The sequence below is a fragment of the Cervus canadensis genome, chromosome 13 (genome assembly GCF_019320065.1).
Source record: "Cervus canadensis isolate Bull #8, Minnesota chromosome 13, ASM1932006v1, whole genome shotgun sequence".
Taxonomy (NCBI): domain Eukaryota; kingdom Metazoa; phylum Chordata; class Mammalia; order Artiodactyla; family Cervidae; genus Cervus; species Cervus canadensis.
In genome coordinates this window covers 33,644,603-33,660,389 of record NC_057398.1, presented here as the reverse complement: position 1 = coordinate 33,660,389, position 15,787 = coordinate 33,644,603, and the positions used below count along the sequence as shown (strand labels likewise).

General features: G+C 50.7%; 1 protein-coding gene and 1 non-coding gene across 8 annotated transcripts in view; one reads left to right on the top strand and one right to left on the bottom strand.

Annotated features, from left to right (window-relative positions):
• The window catches only part of LOC122451780 (calmodulin-binding transcription activator 1), a 664,205-nt gene that overhangs the window by 327,501 nt on the left and 320,917 nt on the right, over positions 1-15,787 (bottom strand). The gene's annotated exons all lie outside the window — the stretch shown is intronic.
• TRNAG-UCC lies at positions 12,254-12,326 on the top strand. Its single transcript has one exon. It is a non-coding gene; the product is annotated as a tRNA-Gly (tRNA).

Below are 15,787 nucleotides of genomic sequence, written 5' to 3'. Positions count from 1 at the left end.
TGATGGTAATTAGGAGGTGGGGACTTTGGGAAAGCTTAGATGAAGTCATGAGGGTGGGTCCCCTAATGATGGGCATGTGTGTGTGTGTATGTGTGCGTGAGCATTCAGTCATGTCCAACTCTTTGCGACCCCATGGACTGTAATCCACCAGGCTCCTCTGTCCATGGGATTTTCCAGTCAAGAATACTGGAGTGGGTTGCCATTTCCTTCTCCAGGGGATCTTCCCGACCCAGGGACCAAACCCACATCTCCTGCATCTCCTGCACTGGCAGGCAGACTCTTTACTGCTGAGCCACCTGGGAATATTAGTGCCCTTCTAAGAAGTGAGACCAGGAGCCCTCTCTCTTCTCCGTGTGAGGACCCAGCGAGAAGGCGACTGTCCGCAAGCGAGGAAGACAGTCTGCAAGCAGCTGCGCTTAACAGGCATATGAACCAGGCCCTCTTTGGAGCTCTGACCCTCCTCTGACTCTCTCTTCATGAGTGGCTCGCTGTCGTCCTTGAACCTGCATTGTGTGGGTACACAAGCTGCCTTGGAAACTGAGCCTTGCCCAAGTATAGGGCCCACAGCACAAGCCTGGCACAGGGTGGGATGGGCTTCATCCACACCTGTCGAGCTCTCGCTCCCTGCTCACCCTCGCGCCCCCATCTGCGGTGCCAGCTTTCAGCACATTTATGCTGCTGTGGATTCAGATCCATGGCACGTTGCTCCCTTGGCAGCCTGCAGGTGTCTCAGGGCCTGAGGAAGGTATCAGGAAATACACTCTGGTCTAAGGGCTGAGGAAACGGGGTAAACCGTCACAGGAGCAGGCGTCCGGCAAGGAGAGGGACCTGATCGGCCATGTCCCACCTGCCCCAAGCTGTGGGGTCCACTGTGATAGTTGACTGTGGATGCGCATCCCTGGGAGAGCAGCCCTCTGCCTCACTGGTCCTTAACTTCTTATCCTCCACCCTGGAGTGAGTGCTAAGTCGCTTCAGTCATGCCCAACTCTTTGCAACCCTATGGACTGTAGCCAGCCAGGCTCCTCTGTCCATGGGATTTTCCAGGCAAGAATACTGGAGTGGGTTGCCATGTTCTCCTCCAGGGGATCTTCCCAACCCAGGGACCAAACCTGCATCTCTTATGTCTCCTGCACTGCCAGGTGGGTTCTTTTCCACAAGGGCCACCTGGGAAGCCTCCTCCACCCTGGACCTCCTGCCTAATGGCACCAAGGTGGTGATTAACATGAACTCAGGCAGCTGGGCCCGGTTGTGCTGCATCACTCTTCCAATGGCTTCACACCAATTAATCCTCCCCGTGGCCCAAGGCAGGGCTGCCATGGTCTCCAGTTCACAGACTGGGATCTTGAGGCCCAGGGACTTTAAATGACTTACCCGAGGTGGGACCACAGAGCCCTAGTCCCTGGGCTCAGCCACGGTGCACACCCTCTGCTTACAAACAGCCAGCACATATGCAGCATTTGGGGTACCAGGTCATGATTCTAAGGGGTGCTCAGGGTCCCCCGATGAAGGCAAGGGGAGAACAAGAAAAACCCAATGGTTCTCCCAGGTGGTGGCGAGAAACAGTTGGGCCTTTATCTCCAAGGAGCACCTGTGAACAGAGTCCTGATCTCCCCAGGAAGTGTCCCAGGAGTCCTCAGAGAACTGGGTGCTCAGTCCCCAGGGTGCTCCAGGCTCAAATCTGGGACAACGCTCGGACCCGACCCATGGGTTGTAGCCAAAGCCCCTCTGCCCACCTGGCTGAGGGCCTGCCCTGAGGCCCTGCTGCGCAGACTGATTCATCCTGGAATGTTCTAACACCACCAGCTAGGAGGCGCAAAGCTTGTGCCAATTTGGTTCTGAAAACTGTTGACATTTGGACCATGCAGTAACATGCATGGATTTCCAGGAGACTGAACAGTGAGCAGAAGTTTGTCAACAGAGCTCTGCAAATAAGCTGGGTCAAGGGCTTGGGGCACATGCAAGGTGGGGTGTGAGAAAGGGATGCCTTCCCAGCCACGTACTTAACTCACTCATTCATTATGGTAGCTCCAGAGTGCCACATGCTATTGAAGGCCCTGGGGATATGCAGCAAACCCGCCCAGACCTCAGGAAGCTCCACCGTAGTGGAGACAGTAAACAAACAAGAGGATGAAGAGAATCCAGAAGGTAATGAACGCCATGGAGAAGAAGAGACAGGGCAGGGGACGGGCAGTGCTGATGGGAGGGCAGGGGCTGATTTGGCACAGAGGCCCCTCCACCGAGGGGCCCTCTGAGCAGCCCTCGGAAGGAAGAAGATGGGGAAGAATAAGCTGGGTACTCCAGTTGGACAGAGTAGCCAATGTGAGAGCCCCAAGGAGGGACATGGCTGGACAGAGAAGACCAGGGACTCACGTCTGCAGGTGGGGCCCAATGCTGGAAGGCCCTGCAGGCACAGTGATGCTGTGGGCCCTCCTGAGCTGCAGAGCCATCCTGTGACTTCTGAGCAGAGAAGTGACATGAGCTGATGCCTGCCGTGATATAAATAGACCATGGGGGGCCAGTGGTGGAAATGGCAGCTGCAGGGATGAACCAGAGAAACACGACAGGAGAGGGCTCCAGAATGAGAGAAGTCTGAGGGTGAGACACTCGGAAGGAAAGAAGCACAGTGGGATTTGCTGATGGATGAGAGGTGACACAGAGAGGAAGGGAGGAAAGGTGTCAAGGATATGATGCCTGTGTTTTTGGCCAAACAGCTGGAGAGTTGGAGTTGTCATTTTCTGCTTCAGGGAAAACTGCAAGAAGAGGCATGGTGGGAGGTGGGCAGGGGCCTGGGGGCTGAGTGTGCACTAGTTTAGGCTTGATACATAAGCTCTCAGTGGGGAGGTTGATTACACACTCAGGTTTGAGTCTAGACTTCAGGGGTGAAGCGAAGGCCTGGAAAGGGCCTGGGAGTCAACGCTTACATGTGACATTGAAAACCGTGAGACTGAGTGAGCTCATCCAGAGTGTGTGTGCAAATGGTGAGAAGGTCAGCAAGGGAGCCCTGCATGAAGCCAGCCAAGGAGACTTCCAAGGGGCCACCAGCAGGTGAGAGGTTAACCAGGATGTCGTGGAGTCCTGGGAACAGAGGGAAGAGAGCATTTCAAGAATGCGGACGTTGATGGGTGGTGTGGAGTGAGTGCTATAGACTGTGGGATGAGGGCTGCAGACGGAGCTCTGAGTGTGGGGTCGCAGAGGCCACTGGTGACCATGACGTGGGAGCCAATGCAGGGCTTTGAGCCAGCAGTGACCTGATCCCACTTGCACCTGAAGACCAGTCTGGCTTGGTGTTAAGAACTGATGGACAGGGTGCAGGAGGACAGTGGCCAGACTCAGACACCCATGGACATAAAGAACCAACAGGTTCACTGACAAGGGGGGATGAGGGCAGCAGAGGAGAGGAGACGAAGATGGTGCCTAGGTGCTTGGCCTCGGCGCCTGGGAGGATGGAGTTGCCGCCGACCAATGGCTGGGTCTGAGCAGGTGTGGCGGAGGGAAGGGTCAGGACAGACAACATTTGAGATATTTGACTAGAAGGCCAAGTGCAGCTGTGGAGCGGACAGTTAAATGGACAATGGGATGTTCAGGAGAGAGGTCTGAGCAAGGATAGAAATGGGAGACACCGGCATAGAGACAGCGTTTCACATCTGGGGTGGCAGGAGGTCCCCAGGAAGAGTGCTCATGTGATACGATAGTTATACAGGTAGCTATGGAAGTCCCAATAGGGGCCCATAGATAAAGAGGGAAACCTAGGGAACTTTGGGAGACTGTTGTAAGCTAACATTCACTCAAGACATCTATTGGAACGTCACAGAATGAAGCAGGCTTTCTTAACTAGAAAGCCATAAAAAAAAAAGCCACGAGATATGCCCCAGGCCATTAGGTGAAAGAAAAATGCCATCACCCTTCTACTGATGTGAATAAGCACTATGATATTTGGGGCTTCCCTGGTGGCTCAGTCAGTAAAGAATCTGCCTGCCATGCAGGAGACCCTGGTTCGATTTGTGGGTGGGGAAGATCCCCTGGAGAAGGAAATGGCAACCCACTCCAGTATTCTTGCCTGGAAATCCCATGGACAGAGGAGCCTAGAGGGCTACAGTCCATGGTGTTGTGAAAGAGTTGGGCACGACTTAGCGAATAAACAGCAACAACCCTAGTTTGACCTGACAGGGTCAGACCCTCTCCCGCCTGATAGAAAGGAGGCCTGAGTGCGTAAGCCTCACGTCTACTGGAGCCAGTGGTCTTTTCCCCGGCCCCTGTCCTTTGACTGTAAAATCATAACCCACTTAATTCTCAGGGCAGAGCTCCGTCGCCCCCACTTGCATCTCTTACAAGCATCCTATAGTAATAAACCTATTTCTTGCCTATCGCTTTCCTCTCACTGAATTCCTCCTGCACCGGGACACAAAGAACCTGAGACTCAGTATGTCCAGACACCAGGTGGAGAGTGATCCTAATTTAAAAATTGTGGGTTGGAGTCCCAAGCAGCATTAGGGTTTTGGGCAGGTTTGAGTCCAGGTACATGGGTTCAAGTCCCAGTCTGAGGAGAATGGCTTCAGATGGAGCAGCAAGTGAGCTCTGGGCACCCCACCTGCTGTCAAGAGTCAGGAGAAAGGATCCTGAAAAAGAGTGACCGGAGAGGTAGGAGCAAGGCCAGGAGAAAGTGGTGTCACCAAGTTAGGGCAGCGAATCAAGAGACCGGGCGATGGACAATGTCAAAGCCTCCAAGATGGACTGAGAGATGACAAATGCTATTGGGAGGGAGGGGCAAGAGGGAAGACCCAGGTCTTCAGACTTGGTTTTCTAAATTATGGCAAAAAGCTGACCTTATTCTATGATGATTTTTCACTTGACCTTATTTGGATCCTAACATGGATCAAGGTTCCCTCTCTTCACCAGCGCTTCCTAGCAAACAAAGGCCATCGAGATCAGCTACTGTCAAGGGTGGCCTCAGCCTTCAAAATTATCGCTGTCATCAATAAAATCTCCTTCACTTGAGGCCTTTAATTTAATTTCCTGAAATGGCAACCCACTCCAGTACTCTTGCCTGGAAAATTCCATGGACTGAGAATCCTGGTAGGCTACAGTCCATGGGGTCACAAGGAGTCAGACACGACTGAGCAACTTCACTTTCACTTTCAATTCTTTAAAGGGTAGTGATTCTCATCAAGTCAATGAGCTGCCTTGAGTGACCGGAGCATGGGCACCAAATGCAGTGGATGCAGGCCCACCCAGGACTGGAGCTCAAGTGCACGGCCCGCCAGAATGCAGGAGAGATGCAGAGGGGGCTGGGAAGATCTAGAAATGCCCTTGTACCAATTCAATCCTGTCCTTACCCGATTCCACCTTACTGAGGAAGTTGACTGTATTTCCTGTTCACTTGGAAATCAGTTGAAATGTATGCTTTGTACTTTCCTTCAAGGAGGAGAAAGCTGTGAGATAAAAAGCTCTGGCCACATCCTCTGCCCTTTGTTGAAACACGAAGATTTGAGTCACCTTCCCCATCAAAGCCCCTGTCCCAAGGCAGCGGCCGAGCTCCCACAGGCGGAGCATCAGCTCCTTCCTGGGCTTTTTCGTGACCGGGTCCAGGTTCAGCCCTCAGACCAGCTGGGAAAGTTCCTTGAGCTTAGAATGTCATGCTATGATGTGACTGAAACCAAAATGCTTGGGGGCCCCTCCCCAGGTGCTCTGGAGAGAAACCTGGGCAGGGGAGTTAGATGTTCCCCTCTGAGAAGAAAAGTTATTTATTTCTCACCTGAAAGCTAAACGAGGTGTCCCCATCTCATCCTGGACAAAATGCTTCACTTCTGACTTCATGACCTTGGGCAGGTGCACACGACCTTGGGTAGGTAAGTTAGCCTCTGAGCCTATTTTCTCCCACGGAGACAGTAATCACTTCTCCCCACATGCTGCTGGGAGGGGTCAGTGCTATCTTACCGAATGTCAAGCACGCACCTGGCCCAGGTGATGGTCACTCAGCGTCAGCCTTCAGTATTGCTGTAGCCTGGGAAGCACATGGGACCCTGTACGGGTAGGACCTCGGCAGGTGGGGTCCTCACGCTTGTCGTTTCCCACCAGGGAAGCCTGGGTGTCCTTCCCCAGACTGTGCAGGGGAAGGACTGGGGGCTGGTGGTCACAGGAGGTGGACTGGTGACCACAGGGGCGGGGATGGCAGTCTTTCCTGAGCAAGGACAGGGAGACTAGGAATCTCCAGATGTCTTGGGCTAACAGGGGGCTCCCCCTGGAGGCAGAGCTTTCAGACACAAGCTGCCCGTCTTCCCCACCGGCCCCTCCTGCTCCCCTCTGTTCTCCATCCTGGAATACCAGGAGATGAAGAGTAGTTCCAGCCTACTGCCTCTCAGTACATTGGCCTGTCTCCCTCTCCAGCTCTTGGTGGCTCAAGGCTGGGAGCGTGGAGTCACTGGGCTCATGAAGCTCCTCCCTCCAGGCTGCCATCATCACTCTTTGGAGAGAAGGCCACGAGTGGGCACTTGGGGGAACTTAATTACTACCCATTGAGGGCTCACACTAAAGTCCCTGGCTGTGCACCTACCCGGGCCCATTACTGGAAGGGAGAGTGGGCCATGGGACCATGTCTCGGGAGGAGATTCTAGCCAGACAGAGGTGCCACTTATGATGGCTCCCCCCATGCCCTCCCTGCCTCCCAGTGGCCTCCTGTGATGCTTCCATGAGGGGCTGAGGGGCACGGAACATAAAGACACTGATGAAAGAAGAAGCCAGGATGAGAGAGAGCGAGGGGTGAACGGACCTGCTCTGATTTCTCTCTGTGCCACTTGCGATCATCTGGTGTAAAGGGGACCCTGATGGCCCAGAGGAGCACCAAACTCTGCCCCCTGACTGGCCTCCTGGGCAGAGCAGGGATGGACAGAGTGGATTCTAGAGTGTCACCCAGGAGCCTCACGGCCCTGATTCTGACTTTCTGTGAGGGCCAGGATCTCCGGCCGTCTCCTTGTCATCACTGGATGCCACCTGGGTCCTCTGTGGATGAAGACAAGTCCTCCTCTGGGAGGTAGGGCCATCTGTTCTAAATGCAGAGGTAACCCAAGGCAAAATGGGATGTAGACTAAGACGGCCCTGGCTCCTTCCCTTCCGTGGGGGCCATCTCCTGCCCCTAATGCCCTACAAGGGCCTCACTGGGCCAGATACACACCCGCATCAGACTCCCCGTGGCCCCGGAGTCCAGCTCTGAAGGTATCTGTTCCCTCTCCCTGAGTTACTACCCCAGCAGCCCCCCCTACCAGCAGGTGCTTGATGATAATTAGGCAAGAACACATTATTGAAAACCTATGTGTGTGATTGTGCAGCAAAGTCACCAAAATCCGTTCAGAAGGGTTTGCTCGACCAATCTGTCTTCAGTGAATCAGTGTTTAGCAATCATATAATAACAGCCTTCCAAGTGCCATCACAGGGCTTCCCTGGTGGCTCAGCTGGTAAAGAATCCACCTGCAATGCGGGAGACCTGGATTCGATCCCTGGGCTGGGAAGATCCCCTGGAGAAGGGAAAGGCTACCCACTCCAGTATTCTGGTCTGGAGAATTCCATGGACTGTATAGTCCATGGGGTCGCAAAGAGTCGGACACGACTGAGTGACTTTCACTCACAAGTGCCATCACAAACCCAGCTGGGTTTAAAGTGGGAACAAGTTCCAGGGGCAGCTGGTTGGAGCCTGAGATTCAGAAATGACAAGTGCCTCCCTCCTGGTTAATCCAACTCAAACCCCCAACTCTCAGGCAGGTGTACTTGCTGAGGGGCTAGTTTCTGCACAAATAACTCAGAGATAAAACCAAAGAAGAGTCATGTGCAGCTGTCTGAAAAGTCCACACACCAAAGAACTGCAGCCGTTGCTGGGGCAACAGTGCGCTGCCTGGGTCAGCCCCATGTGAGCATGAGCGCGTGGTCACACAGGAGGGGGGCACTGGAAAGTGGGGGGAAGAGGCAAAACCAAGGGCACTGCTGACAACTCCAAGGGCACCTTCCTAATGCCATCGGTAAAAGAATATTTCACACCCTCCCTGCTCCTGGCTATGCGTCTCAGACACAATAGCATCTGGGCTTACATTCCATCTTCTGGGAACACTCAGTGCTAGTTAACTGCAGCACAAATTGGCTCCCTACAGTCTCTTCCTTCCTTGCCAGATTCTGGGGCCGGGGGGGCCTGGGGCTCGGAGACCATGAATGCTGGGTCATGCTTCCCGAGGCCATCCCCTCCATGGCCAAGGTCTCTGCATAGACCATGTCCTGGGGGTTCCCTTTCCCATCGTCCTGGTCCAGAGGGATCTGGAGATGGGACCAGATTTGCAGGTCATGGGGGGAATGGGCACGACCAAGCCAGTTCTGCTGCAGAAGCCCCAGCTCTGCACTCAGGCAGGACCCTCCACCCTGACAGCTGAACCTCTGTCCTGGCTGCTCGCCAAACCTCACACTGCAGTTCTGGGGTGAGGAGCGCTGGTGGTCAAGTCCACTATCAACTGCAAACAGTCCCCACCAGCAGGGAGCTTTGTACGGAGAGACACTCCCTCCCGGCCCCCACAGCTGGGAGGTGCCATATCAGCCAGCACCCCGTTCTCACCCAACTTGAGTCACGCTTGTTACACCTCAGACCCCCAGCTCAGGGCTAATTCTGTCCTGTTGTTCATGGAAGCCTCACACACACCCACGGTAGTGTTCTCCCCGTTTACAGATTAGATAATCTGTAAGTGAGGCTCAGCAAAAAGAACTCACACGTCCAAGGTCAAAGCCTGTTGTAAGTGAGGCATCAAGCTTTGAGGCCCTCCTTGGGGACCCCAGGTCTACTGTTTCAGGGACATCAGACTCCACTGTGGAGTCAGGAGGTGGTGCTGGCTGGTGCAGAAGCTTCATGAAGGCTACGGCCAATAACCCCCAATAGCAACTCTAACCTCTCAACTGCAGTGAGTACCAGATATATATGCAGTGAGTACCAGTACTGCACAATTGCACTGATCTCACACACTAGCAAAGTAATGCTCAAAATTCTCCAAGTGAGACTTCAACAATACGTGAACCTAGAACTTCCAGATGTTCAAGCTGGATTTAGAAACAGCAGAAGAACCAAAGATCAAATTGCCAACATCCGCTGGATCATAGAAAAAGCAAGTGAGTTCCAGAAAAACATCTACTTCTGCTTTACTGACGATGCTAAAGCCTTTGACTGTGTGGATCACGACAAACTGTGGAAAATTCTTGAAGAGATGGGAATACTAGACCATTTTACCTGCCTCCTAAGAAATCTGTATGCTGATCAAGAAGCAACAGTTAGAACTGGACATGGAACAATGTACTGGTTCCAAATGGGGAAGGAATATGTCAAGGCTGAATACCATCCCCCTACTTACTTAACTTATATGCAAAGTACATCATGAGAAATGCCAGGCTAGATGAAGCACAAGCTGGAATCAAGATTGCCTGGAGAAATATCAATAACCTCATATATGCAGATGACACCACCAGAAAGTGAAGAGGAACTAAAGAGCCTTTTGATGAAAGTGAAAGAGGAGAGTGAATAAGCTGGTTTAAAACTTAGGATTCAAAAAACCAAGATCATGGTATCTGGTCCCATCACTTCATGGCAAATAGATGGGGAAGCAATGGAAACAGTGACAGACTTTATTTTCTTGGGCTCCAAAATCACTGCAGATAGAGACTTCAGTCATGAAATTAAGAAAAGCTATGACCAACCTAGACAGCATATTAAAAAGCAGAGACATTACTTTTCGACAAAGGTCAGTCTAGTCAAAGCTATGGTTTTTCCAGTAGTCGTGTATGGATGTGAGAGTTGGACCATAAAGAAAGCTGAGCGTCGAATAATTGATGTTTTTGAACTGTAGTGTTGGAGAAGACTCTTGAGAGTCCCTTGCAAGTAGATCAAACCAGTCATTGCAGGCAGATTCTTTACCAACTGAGCTATCAAGGAAGCCCTAAAGGAAATCAGTGCTGAATATTCATTGGAAGTACTGATGCCGAAGCTGAAGCTTCAATACTCTGGCCACCTGATGAGAAGAACTGACTCACTGGAAAAGACCCTGATGCTGGGAAAAATTGAAGGCAGCAGGAGAATGGGACAACAGAGGATGAGATAGTTGGATGGCATCACCGACTTGATGGACATGAGTTTGACCAAGCTCCTGGAGTTGGTGATGGACAGGGAAGCCTGGCGTGCTACAGTCCACAAGGTTGCAAAGAGTCGGAGACGACGGAGCGACTGAACGGAACTGAATTGATGAAGTTCAGTGCTGCCCCATCTTTAGGATATTTTTACCTCAGCTCAATTGTAAAATTAACGGATAAATTATTATTGTACTAAAAAGACTTTTATTTTATGCTGATCGTTAAGGAGGGAGGCTTCACACTCCAGCCTGGTTACAGAGACCTGAAATTGCTTATATTAATCTCCTTGTTCTGCAGGAATGGACTCTCTCAAAATGTGTTTTAAATTGTTTTCCAATGGAAGGGAAGGCTATGAGGAGGGGGGGCTGGTGGCTAAGAGTGGCCCTACATTTCCAATAGGAAACCCTTAGCAAGACTCCTGGGTGACCCTGTGGGGAGCCAGGGCCCTCAGTCCAGGATGGGGTCCCTGGAGACCCTCCAGCACAACTTTCCCCAACCAGACAACACAGATGGCGCTGTAGCACTTCCAATCCGAGAGCTCACATTCTCCATCAGCTTCATGCCCAGCAGCAGGCCGACCTCGTGGGTGAGCAGACAGAGGGCTGTCGCTGCCCCAGGGTGCCCACCATCCACTTGGGAAACCAGAAAAGGTCATCTATACCAGGGGATGTTGGAAGCCAGTCTCTAAATCCACGTGGAATTGCTCAGAGTGCTATGGGGAGCATTGCAGGCCCCCTTTGGAGAGGCAAAGTAGAAGGGTAAGAGCCACACAGCAAAAGCAACAGGAGAAGGAACAACCTGAGGACAGGCTCAGAAACTGGACTGGGATGTGCCCATGGGCCAGGGGAACCACAGACTGGGCCAGAGCACAGCATGTATTGAGGAGAAGTGAGATGAAATAGGTCAAAACGATGACATCAGATAAGGTAGGCGTCAGGTCAATGAGCAAAAAATGAGGCCAAAGAGACATTTTATGATGTTAAAGGCTGCCATTCCCAGTGAAGATACAACTGTTAGAGGCCAAATTGAAAAAACAGCAACCTTAATAAAGCGGAAATTAAAGAAGATGAGTGGAAAAGTAGAAACACACTAATGACAGAAGACTGTAATTCTCTTGCTCAGTCTAAGATAGATAAAGGAGACAGAAATATGTGAGAATAGAAATATAGAAGACTTAGCAAGATCAATCGCAATTATTGAAGAGAAAAATTACAAATGAGTCATTACCCTCTGACCCAGCAAGCCCGTTTCTGGAATTTATTCTTCAGATATATTCAGAGTACAAAATGACACATGCAGAGAACTATGCAGTAATGTTTCTTGCAGCAAAATATTAGAAACAATAATACATTATGGTACCGGTACACACTGGAGTATTATGTTGTATTAGAAAGAATTAAAAGGGAAAAAAAGAACAAGGAAATTCTCTATGTGCCGTGGAAAACGTTTTCTGGGATTCATCATTATAAACCAAAGGTCCCTCATGGTGAATAAATAAATGGGCAAGAAGTGTAAGAAAGTGGGAAAGTAAGCATACATGGGCTTCCCAGGTGGCGTTAATGGTAATGAACCCGCTTGCCAGTGCAGGAGACACAAGAGATACAAGTTCCATCCCTGGGTTGGGAAGATCCCCTGGAGTAAGAAACGACAACCTACTCCAGTATTCTTGCCTGAAAAATTCCATGGGCAGACAGCCTGGCAGGCGACAGTCCATGGGACCACAAAGCATCAGACCCAACTGAGTGAGCACAAGTAGTATATACTTGCAGCTGTACACAGAAATGTTGGAATAATACAATAAAATCAATACAGGTTTGATCAAAATCAAAACATCACTTTGAATTTTGAGCCATATGAATATGTGAATGTGCTGGCAGAACAGTGACCATCTAAAAATGCCCATGTCCTAGTCCTTGGAACCCATGACTATGTACTTCCTAGCAGAAGGGCCTCAGCATATGGGAACAGAGTTAAGAACCTGGAGATGAGATGGTTATCCTAGGTCATCCAGGCGGGCCCCAGATAATCTCATGCGTCTTTAAAAGCAGAGACTCTCCCACACTGGGGTGAGAGGGAGCTGTGACTGCAGAAGAAGAACTAGAGAGGGACGTCCCTGGTGGTCCAGAGGATAGGACTCTGTGCTTCCACTGCAGGGGACCCAGGTTCAAACCCTGGCTGGGGATCGTAAGATCCCACATACCACGTGATGAGACCAAAAAAACCCTGAAAACAACAGACAAATATACAAACAAAAAACCTCTTTGAGGAGAGAAGGGTCAGAGAGATGCAACACTGGTGGCTGTGAGGATGGAGGAAGGGGCTAGAAGCCAAGGACTGTGGGCACCTCTGGAAGCTGGAGAAGGTAAAGAGTTTCCTCTAGAGCCTCCCACCCTGCCCACACCTTGGTTTTAGCCCAGTGAGATCTATATCAGACAACCGACTTCCACAACTTTGAGATAGTAAGGATGTGTGGCTTTAAGCCATTACATTTTTGATAACTTGTGGCAGCAGTTACAATTTATTTAATAAATTATTTAATAATTCATTTCAATAAATTATTTATTAATAAATAATACATATTTAGCAATAGATAAATAACACAATTAATTATTAAAAAAAATTAAATTGAAAGCATCAAGAAGACATTTTTGGCTTGTCCTTGGCTGGTGGTGAGCAGTCCCACCTTGGTGGGTCAAGGTTGAGTGGGTGCCCAGCTCGCAGTCCTGCCCTTACCTGGACATCCCAGGAAAGCCCATCTCGTGTTCACCCAAGGACCTGCAGACAGGGTGAGAGCCAGGAGTTCAGATATCCCAGGCGAGGAGTGGCCCTGGGAGGGTGCGGTCCTCGGAAACAACCTTGTCCGGTGGACAGTTCTCACACCCTGTGACCACTTGGCAAGAGAGGCCAGGTTTAATGGGGAGGCAAGTTTGTTGCTGCAGAGTTAGAAACGGTGCTTTGTTCAGATAGGTTTTGAAAGTCTGCCTGGAGGGCCTGCTGATGGCCAGGACAGGAGAGAGTTAGTGACTCACAGCCTGGCTGGGCCCAGAAGGTGCCCACAGGTTCGTTCTGCCCAGACTCTCTTTGGAAAAGCCAGTGCAGAGCTGCAGCAGGAAGGTCAGGGAATGTGGCCGAGGCTTCCAGGGAGGCTGGGAGACCAGGGTCATGGGGGGCAGCCCTGGTCAGCACAGTGTCTGGAGGCAGGTCTGACCATGGTTAGGGCAGATGGCAACAGGCCTGCGTGGAGGGGTCAATGGTGGAGCGGCCTAGGGCTGTGGGGGCAGAACCCAGAGTGCCCAGGTCATGGGGAGAAGGGAGGAAGAGCCTCATGGGGCTTGTAAGCTGGAGCTTTAGTTCCTAAACCAGAGAAGCAGACACCATCATCATCGGGTTTGACTTGCAGCCCAGGTGTCAGCATGGACCTAAACACTGTGACAGGGAGCCTTGCCCCCACTGCCCTTATGTCATCATCTGCTTGTGACTGGGAGCTGTCATTCTCACCCAGAGGCCTCTGGAGGCATAAGGGTCTGGCCAGATGACTGTAGTACCAGAGCTTTGGGGTCATGACCAGCTTCCATTCATCCTTAAAGGCCTAGTGTCACCTCCTCCAGGAAGTCTTCCTGAGGAACTTTCCTCTCCCCTATCCTCAAGGCAATGGCAACCCACTCCAGTACTCTTGCCTGGAAAATCCCATGGACGGAGGAGCCTGGTGGGCTGCAGTCCATGGGGTCTCGAAGAGTTGGACACGACTGAGTGACTTCACTTTCACTTTTCACTTTCATGCATTGAGGAAGGAAATGGCAGCCCACTCCAGTATTCTTGCCTGGAGAATCCCAGGGACGGCGGAGCCTGGTGGGCTGCCATCTAAAGGGTTGCACAGAGTCGGACACAACTGAAGCGACCTAGCAGCAGCAGCAGCAGCAGCATCCTCCCTACAACCACCTGCAGAGATCTCTACCATTAGGCTTATCCACAGTTACTTTTGTGTCTGCCTCCCTCACTAGGTTATGAGCTTCTATAGAATTAATATGACTTACCATTCCTTTTAGTATCACCAATACCTAGCATAGTACCTGGCACAAAACACGTGGTCACTCACCTATTCATTTATTCTCTAAGCACTTACTCTGTGCCGGGGACTATTTTGTGAATGAAAGAATCATGAATGGATGCTAGTTTGCCTACTTCATTCCCACGATAGACGATGCTTTGAAAACATTTCCTACTGACAGGGTCCAGGCAAAGGTGCCGTCTGAGTGAGGGGTCACTCGGGCGACTGGTGGGACCACTTGCAAGGTTGGTGTGATGGGTTCTGGACTTCACTTCTTGTTCAGTTTTAACAATGAGGTCATGAGCAGCACTCCAGCTCCCCCAGTTCTCACTCCCCATGCTCTTCACGCTGATGCTCACTGCCAGTCTAGCAAAATATCCTCCCAAGCTTACTTCAAGTCTCACAAAATGGAGAGGAAGGGGAAGCTGGGAACCCCAGGAGAGGCAGGGCATCACTCATCACAGCTGAGGCCCCACCCTGACCAGGGCAGCTGATGGGACTGTGACCTCAGAAAGGAATCTGATGTCCTCCTAATGCCTGTGGTTTGGAGGACAGGATGGATCACCAATACCAGTGAGGATGGAACACCAGCAGTCAACTGTCGCCAGGAGGCCTGCTGCGGTGGATGGTGAGGAGGGAGGACTCCCAGGGTCTCCAGATGGGCAGAAGAGAAAGGTGATGGAGAGGGTGCCTTCGGGTGGGGGCCGGGCACAAAGAAGGGAGTCCCCCTCATGGTCTAAGCCTGCCTGAGAGAGTGGCTGGAGGCAACTGTATTCACTCCCGCACACCTATGCCCTCTGAGATGCAAATAATAACAGCTGGATTAGAGGAAAAAATGAAAATGACTTGATCTCAATCATGTGAGACCACTCACGCCCAAGAGCTGAGGCCCCTGCCACCTTAGTCCTTCATCTTTAATGCTCCTGGGAACAATAGTGGAGCAGGTGGCTCCATCGTTGTTCTAGAGAGAGGAGAACTACAGACAGAGACTGGTGACTCAGAGTCAGGTGTCAGAGTGATAACCAAGGGACTCAGCTCCAGGCTCTGCTCCTGGTGCCAAGGAGACAGCCTGTGTGGGGCAAGGATACTGCACGTGGAGCCAGAAAGAACTGAACTCAGCTCAATACACAACAACCAGAAATCAATCACATTTCTACATGAAGGCAATGCACACCTAGAAATGGGTAAAAAATCAGTATCATTTATGATAGCAACAAAAATATACCCAAACATTAGGAATAAACCCAGCAAAATATGTGATTTATATGCTGAAAACTACAAAAAACTGGTGAAAGAAGTCAGAAAAGACCAAAATCATTGGAGACATAGTCTATGCTGATAAATTGAACTACAATTCTACATCTACTGACTACATCAGTAGTGTTAAGATGCTAATTCTTTCCAAACAAATCTATAGATTCAATGCAATCTCAATCAAGTTCCCAGCAGGATTTTCATTTTGGAGAAATCAACAAACTGATTCTAAAACTTCTATGGAAACACAAAGGAAGTGGAATTGTTGAAGCAATTTTGAAAAAGAAGAATGAAGTTGGAAGACACACACTACCTAATTTTAAGACTTACTATAAAACCGCA